The sequence below is a fragment of the Paramacrobiotus metropolitanus genome, unplaced genomic scaffold (assembly GCF_019649055.1).
Source record: "Paramacrobiotus metropolitanus isolate TYO unplaced genomic scaffold, Prichtersi_v1.0 Parri_scaffold0000021, whole genome shotgun sequence".
Classification (NCBI taxonomy): domain Eukaryota; kingdom Metazoa; phylum Tardigrada; class Eutardigrada; order Parachela; family Macrobiotidae; genus Paramacrobiotus; species Paramacrobiotus metropolitanus.
In genome coordinates this window covers 48,864-57,121 of record NW_026570241.1, presented here as the reverse complement: position 1 = coordinate 57,121, position 8,258 = coordinate 48,864, and positions in this window count along the sequence as shown.

Genomic DNA, 8,258 nt, shown 5'->3' with positions numbered 1-8,258 from the left:
TCCCTGAAGGCATTTGGATCTTTCTTGACACGGACGCTAACAACCAATGTCATCAGCTTATCTGTGTTTCTTTTCATTTCGCTTCCCGGGGTAACATTGGTTATCGATGTAATGAATTTGGGCGTTTATGCATCAGAGAATGAACAATTTTTGCACGCTTTAGGCGCTTTTGCCAAACCACTGTCAATACTTATAGAAATTCTGATCGATATGAGCGAAATAGGTTTTCGAGTAGTACAATGTGTCCTCAAAATTTTTCCTTATATCGAAGCGCTCCAATTAGACCACATTCAGTCCCACTTTGCGTCTGTTTCGTATGGTAGTGCTGATTGCACGAAGCTGCTGCAGATGCATTTCTTCATATCTCAACGCCTCAGCGAATATGAAAAGCACATGTCGCTGGTGAATCTGCTGACCTTTTCCGAAGCACTGCTTATTACAATGGCAAACTTGCAGGATATCCTAGATAAATTATCGCAAGGAGCTGTAATCGATATTCTGACGTTGTTATTGGTGATTTCTGGTATAACAACTCTTTTGATCCAACTGATGTCCATGATATTGGTCAATGAGAAGGTACTGCGCTACAAACGATTACAGACTTAAACGTTTACTGTCTCCATGGCCTTCACTTTGATGCATCTGCATTTTGTACCATTAAATTTTAATTAATCGAAATACATCGTCATGGTAGTAAATAATTATTATTGTGATTTATAGGGAGAATCTTCGGTAGTCGCCATCAGAACCGAAATGGCATTTCGCAGACCGTCGGCGCTTTTGACTGCTACATTCAAACGTCATTTAGAACGTGTTTCTTCGATACGACCACAGGCGACGTTAGCTGGGATGGCTGTCAATCGTGAAACAGCGATTCAAGTAAGGGTATCATAATAGGCCCTTCTACTTCACCATGTTGCTTACTGGTTGCGTTCGGATAAATGCGCAGCCCGTACGTAGTATACACAACGCCCGAAAAACTCTTCTCAACAGAAGCGTAACTTATTTACTAATGGGCAATTGGTAATAACTTACGTACTTACTCACCATGGTCAGAGAATGTCGTACTAGCAAATAACTGAACAACAAGAAACAATGATGCAAGAGTGCGTCCATGGCTAGCACTCACAAGGTGCCTCCTGCCCCCCCCCCCCACAAGGAATTTCTACATTCAAAAATCGTCTCATGATCACTCTAACTTTACACTTTTTTTCAGATTGTGTGTGCCATATTAGGATACACTCTCGTCTTAACGGAAATTATCGATAAACATCGCTAACGACGTCTGGTACATTAAAATACGCCTGGACACCTTTTTGCGGGAACCAAAATTAAGGCTGGAGTGCAAACCAGTGGTCGTTAAACTTCGAAAGGCCGATGCCGAACCGTTTTTCGTGATTGACTGATTTTCATGGTTTTACGAGTGCAGCTGTTTGCCGAGCACTTGTGTCAAAGACAATCCGTTCAGCCTTAAGCCGCTGCCATAGTTGATGTTCAGGCAAAAGACAGAACAAAAATCAAAAGACCGAACATTAAAAGACAATTTTGACATAAAAGTGTTCAAGACAGTTGGGCGAACCGAACAGAGTTTTTTGTCTTTTTCGATTATGATCATGAACGTAATCGTTCATACTGAGAAATGGTTCGCCAAATGTCGCTCCTCCTTCATTTTTTACGACAACAAAGTACAGTTGTGCATACGTAAATTATCAGGCATGCACATAACTGCCAGTTTCCAGTTTTTATTCTAATTAAAATTTTTGAGTTTCCAAACACTGTCAAAAATGCTGCCAAAAAAGGATATCGTGAAGAAAAACCTGCCGGCTTTGCTTGCATTTCTCGCTTTAGCTCGACTGGTGTTAACAAACCTAAATATTTTGACCCAGCGGGAGTGGTACATTCGACCGGTTAATCTCAGTCGCCGTCGTTATGGCGAATTCCACAGACTGGTGACTGACTTACGGAATTCGGATCCACAACGTCATTTTCAATATTGCCGTATGTCTGTGGACACGTTCGACCAGCTGTTTGCGATGGTGAAACCCAAGTTACGCCATGGTAACAAACTAACAATCATCGTTTCCCAATATCCGATCAAGAAAGGTTGCACATGACTTTACAGATTTTAGCCACAGGAGCGTCTTTAACAAATATTGCGATTCGATACCGGGTGGGCGTTAGTACCGTTTCGAATATATTTCATCAAACTGTTAAGGCCATTTGGAGTGCTCTAAAGTGCCTTTTCAACTGACATGCACTACAAACCTTGAAAAATATCCCCGCTTGTATTCAGAATGCTAGTACTGCCAGTGATTACTTCCGCTGGCGTCATAACGGGAGGAAGCTGCACTGATCCGCATAGATAAATACTTTCATAGCGAGAAGGATTCCGCGAATTTCGTTCTTGATACTCCCGCGAACAAACTCAGGAAACTCAGCAATGCGGCCAAGAACACTGATGCAGAAAGCCTTTTCCGACTCCTCAGGGTGGTTTGCCAATGCACCCAGTTCATCGCGCTTCGAATCCTGTATCAGTACCAAAAATCACTGTCGATTCTGACCGCATCTTTCTCCCGATTCTGAGTAGACCCGATTTCCTCTTCGTCCCCGTCGCTGGACAAATCAACGTCCTTCTGTTCGGCATCTCCGGTTTCCGCGGCGTTACCTTTCGAATCTCGGCACGAAACGTTGTCTTTCGTGAAAGAGATGTTTTCGAACCAATTCCACTTTGGCTTGCGGTACCCATCTCCTTCATCACCACTTGGCTTGATGGTTCGCAAAAGTCGGCGATAAGACTGCAGCAGAGATTCCCACTTCTTCAGACAGTTAGCACCCGTCCAGCCATTTCCGCAACAGCTATTGACTGTATCCGCTACACCATTCCAGTTGGGAGTTTTGTCGTGGTTCCTGTAGGCAGTTTCTTTGCGGTCCCACAATATGGCATCAGCTCGTACAGTTTCGATTAGAACGGCAATTTCATCGTTGGTGAACTCCAGTTTCGGTCTCTGGGCGGAAGTGGAGTTCACCACTGGCGATGGGCTAACCACTTGGGACACCTGCGTGGATTTCTTACTACGTGTAGAAGTTGACTTTTTGGGCGGCATTATGAAATTAATGTGGGGGAATCAATCAGTTCAATTTATTCAAAGTTTTCAATAAAAATAAAATCAGAATATACAGCAGCGAGCGTGGTTAGAAAATGATTCACTTTGCGCGGTTTAAAATAACATATTTGTATACATTTTATGTATCCGTGTACAGTACATCGCATCCGCTTGTGCGTCATAGCGGTCAGATGAAAACTATTGGCTACAAGCCTCCGAACTGTCTTTTTTGTAGCGGGGGGACCGTCCAGCCCGAACCGTCTTTTTACATGTCTTTTCTTGTCTTTTTGTCACTGATCGGGAAGCTTTCACAGTTTGATCTTGCGAACAGTTTTCTGTTCGCGAACAAGTCGTTCATAGTTCAAGCTGTCTTTTCGCAATTTTTGTTCAAGACAGATCCGAACATCAACTATGAAAGCGGCTTTAGTTGACTATTTTTAATCTGACGTTAGTTTTGGAGTTCGGACCATTTGTTCTTAAGATTTTGAAACTACAGAACATGCTGAAAGCGTATAATCCTATGTATTCGTGATTTCGGTAAGTGCAGTAACACCTAAATTGGTGACCTTATATCTTTGCCCAATTTAACTACAATTCCCGCCGAATAAATTGATCCGCTTCAGATGTGTGCTGCACACAGTACAGCATCTAATCGGTGCGGAGTGAAGCACGCTTGCCTGGCTGTATTGACGTACCATGCGCGATGGTGCGCATATTGGGACGCATACTTCTACACAAACTTAATGCTTAATTAGTTCCCTAATGTTAAACACGGAACACTTTCGATGAACTGAACAACCTGTGAAATAAAGTCGACATTATATAACGCGAACTTATCAACCGTCATTCCTTCAATCTCTTCGACGCTTTATTGGGATGGTTCTCTTTTGCATTTGATTCTAGGCCGTTCGACATATTGTATCATTGACCTCATGCAACTACCATCATCTTTTATGGGTTCAACACCGTTCATGCATCACTCGAACTGTTCCCTATGCTGACGGGTACTCGGTAGTTGTTTAAATCGGCAATCTGTATCACCAGAATGCTACAAAGTACGTGCAAATACTCCTTTTCTGTCTGTGGAATTGCGTAGCTGTTGACACACGCCACCGTTGCCTATTTACCAGATGCCTTTATTCGCATTTATCTGGGCAGAGGTGATGCTGATGACATTTCTGCATGTTCACAGATTCCAGCTTTCCGCTTTCCGGACTGGTCAATATGATGATCAGTAGCATGGCTAGCTCTGTAGATCATCAGAAGGACTGCTACGTGCAGTCCTATGGGCGGGACCGCTAGTCCTAGGACCGCTATGGGCGGTATAGCGGACGTGTCCATCCATTAAGAGGCGAAAATTCCCACAGCTTCAGATACTTGGATTCCGCTCGCCAACCGAAGGCCCGCGCTGAAGCTCGGACTTGGATTCGGAGTCGGATTACTCAAACTTGGACTTGGATTACTCAAACTTGGACTTGGATTCGGAGTCGGATTACTCAAACTTGAACTTGGATTACTCAAACTTGGACTTGGATTCGGAGTCGGATTACTCAAACTTGGACTTGGATTACTCAAACTTGGACTTGGATTCGGAGTCGGATTACTCAAACTTTGAATCCGATTACTTGGACTTGGACTGCTAACTCGGACTTGGACCACTCAGCTTGCACTCTGGGACAACTGATCCGGCCGTCACAGACGTTCCATTGCATGTCGCAAAATTGCCAATTACAGAAATTTCGCATCGGGCGAAACGCGAACAGGAGACATACACATACGCTACGGAATGTGCGAAGCTTCGCTGAACGGCTGAAGTACGTGAGGACGCACTTTAGCCGTCTTGTAATACCAAATTGTCGCCGCTCGTTGTAAGTTTTAAGAATACGTTACACTTTTCATCAGCCAGCTTAATACAGAGTCGGTTCGAATTTTTTAAACAACGGCTCAAGTCTGCTGCGCATTCTGAGTAAAGAACCGCCGCAATGTGGCAGGTTACTTTGTCACAATGTTAAACTTTAAACTTTGCTGATGTTTTGAACTTTGCTGACTTTAAACTTTTTTGTCTTAAACTTTGCTGATCACTTCTGCGGTAATCTTTACAGACTGCTTTTTAAGCTCAAACGCACATGCTGGAAGCGTTTCGAAACACGATCACCTAAGCGCTGAGTCAAAAGTTAAGGAAAAAATTAAGCAAAATTGTCACTCCAAACCTGTTGTTTTTTACGGCGAGGAAGTCAAAATTCTGATATTCATTTTTCGGTCACTGTAAGTACGCGGCTTCGTATTTTGGTAACCGGTCACTTACACCGCCCTGCCATAAAGCGTGCGAGATGAACAGCTGCAGATGTCACAACGTGTTTTTATTGGTTTTTCAGTGGTCTGTAGTGATCAAAACAAAATTCAAAATGTTGAAATTCGAAATTTCAAAATTTTCGAACGTGAAAAAGCGGTTCTTTTGCATTGCACCTGGGCTAGTTCCTGTTTTTCGTTTGGTTTGGCATTTTGATTCAACCATGACTTTCCAGCCGGATGTTGCTCGCGCAAACAGATTTCGCTCCTATGTATGCAACTCTTTCGGCTACAAAATATGATAAATCAGAAAACAATACAAAAACGTGTTCGGGACTGGGCGAACTCAAGTTGTACAGACTGGGCAAACTTAGGTTGTACAGAAGCTCAGATTGTACACAAATTTGGTCCTTTGTACCGTCCCAAATCCCTTTAGCCACCCTCGCGAGGGACTACAATACAACATTTTAACGTCGCTGTACATGTGGGGCTGCAGCATTGGTTTTCCCGGCACAGCTACGGCTCTTCCTGACCACGTAAACAATTCTCGATATGCATGTGAGTGTAATGAAGTCTTACTACAATTTTTCTCGAGTCGGTTTAACTTTTCCAAACATTTCCAGATCAGCGAATGCAAACGGTGTCGCCCAGCTTAAAGGGTTCACCGAGTCAATCGCTCTTTCGTGGCCAACCGAGCCAGCTACCGTAATTGTACAAGGTCTATACCTACATGAAAATCAGAAATTCTAAATAAGCATAATACATACTCGTATTCACCTTTATCTTTTCTATTGGCGTTTTATGCGGCAAAAAACCCATCCTACAAATGAGGGGAAAAGGCACGCGTAAATTAATCTGCTGCGGAAATTTTGAAAGCAAGCTTAAGCAACGGCCGCTATAATAAAACACGCTGGCCCTCCTAAATTTTAAACTTAACTGATTTTTTGGCATTTTTAAAAAAATATTAACTGAAGACAGAAATTATGGTTGATACAAAGCAAGAAACCTATGGTGCACGATACTCCCAACTGTCAACGTATCAAAAGGCATACGAAACACTGCATTTCCTGAAGACTCATGTGCGGAACGGCACGACAGATGGAATGCTTTCCATAAAAATCATGACCAAATTCTTTTGCTCTTCGGTCAAGGCAATTTCCTTCACGATCCCTTCGCCGAATCGATGATTATCCAGGCTAATCTCCAGATGACGACGTCGCACACGTCCAATCTGCAGGTGGTGGGCGCAATCCCTTGGCGGCGATATGGCAGTTTTTCCATGAACAAAATTCGGCTCGCTTCTTACGAGAATAAGTCCGAGTTGCGGTGCTTGTTGGGAAAATGGCGTGCGGCAGCCGCAACATTGGTATCCAGCGTATAACTTCAAGCCATCGCCACCGCTAACGCCGCAAAGCATGAAGGGTCCGACACTCGTTTCCCAAGGAGGCTTGTCCGCTACAATGCGATGCGAAGTAATTGGTTGAATACATGATTGCCGTACAATTCTGGAGCGCGCTTCAAGCTAATAAAGAATACTACCGTTTAAATAAGTTTATTGTTAGTGTACATAGCAAAAATCATAATGCGGCACACTAACATTATTAACATGCAATATCTAAAGTTGCAGAGACGAGACTCGCTCACAAAAATACGCTACATACATACGAGACATAATATACAGCTGCTTATACAGGATGTATAAGAATTGATAGATCGATGCTGCGTGCACAGGTGCTTGCACTGGTGTTGGCTGTGTGCACGGAGTTCGGGCGCGGGTGTATGACTGTGTGCACGGGTGACCTTTTCTTGGGTCCGCACGGGTGTTGGCTGTGAGCACGGCGTTTTAATTTGAATTTTCTTTATAATTTTGAATTGATCGTAACTTTTATAGTTTCCCAGCTTTTATGCAACCGACCGGTTTCTGACAGATTTTTTCATGTGCCATAATTTTGGAATAGTTACAGATATTAATCCTGCGGCGCACAGTTTTTTCTACGGTGCGTGATGCAAGTTGAAATGGTGTCAGTTGCATGCTTTCATGGGCGGCCACCGCCATCAGACCCTCCTCATAAGTGGCCGCTCCAGGATCCATCCCGAAAACGAACGCGGTAGTCATGGCTGTATTACAGAAATCCAGAAATATTGTAATTGTTTTACACAAATTCTCACGTGACTTCATTTCACAGAATCGGCTGTATTACAGAGATCCTCGCGTCTGTTCATTTTTTCTTGGCTTTCTAGCACATCATGTACTGCACTAACAAGCGATAGCTGGTAAATTAGTACTTGGTAGAGTAGTCATTTTGTTAAACAAAATTCGCAGAACCCGTACTGTAATTAACTGTCTTTTCGCTGATAAATTATGGGTTAAGTGAGTAAGTTTCACAGTAACAAGGATACTACGTATAGGTAACGTGGACATTTTTCAGTTTTTCCTGACTAACAATCCTACGGAAATTCATCCTGTGTAGAACTAAACTACACCTATGGTCAATTTCGTACCAAAGTAAAATCCGGCCAGTTTTGTGTTCACCGTGCAGTGCCTATGTGCGTAGTCACGGACGCCGACAGTAACACGGTATGCACTTTGTTATAAGCTCTTCTGTCGTACATGATTTGTTCCACAATTACGAGTACGTTATTACATTACAGTTCAAAATTTACAACTGGATGCGCCTACTATTTACAAAGAAAGACATGACCTAAATCAAAATCTCTTTAGAATACCAAGAGCTGCCTTGCAAAACGTAGTATTGAACAGCAATCGGCGTCCCGTATCATAGTTCGCTGCAAACTGCAACGAATATGGATAACAGCAAAGCATAATTGACTATTTTGATACTTTCGTACTAGCTTGCATTGTGA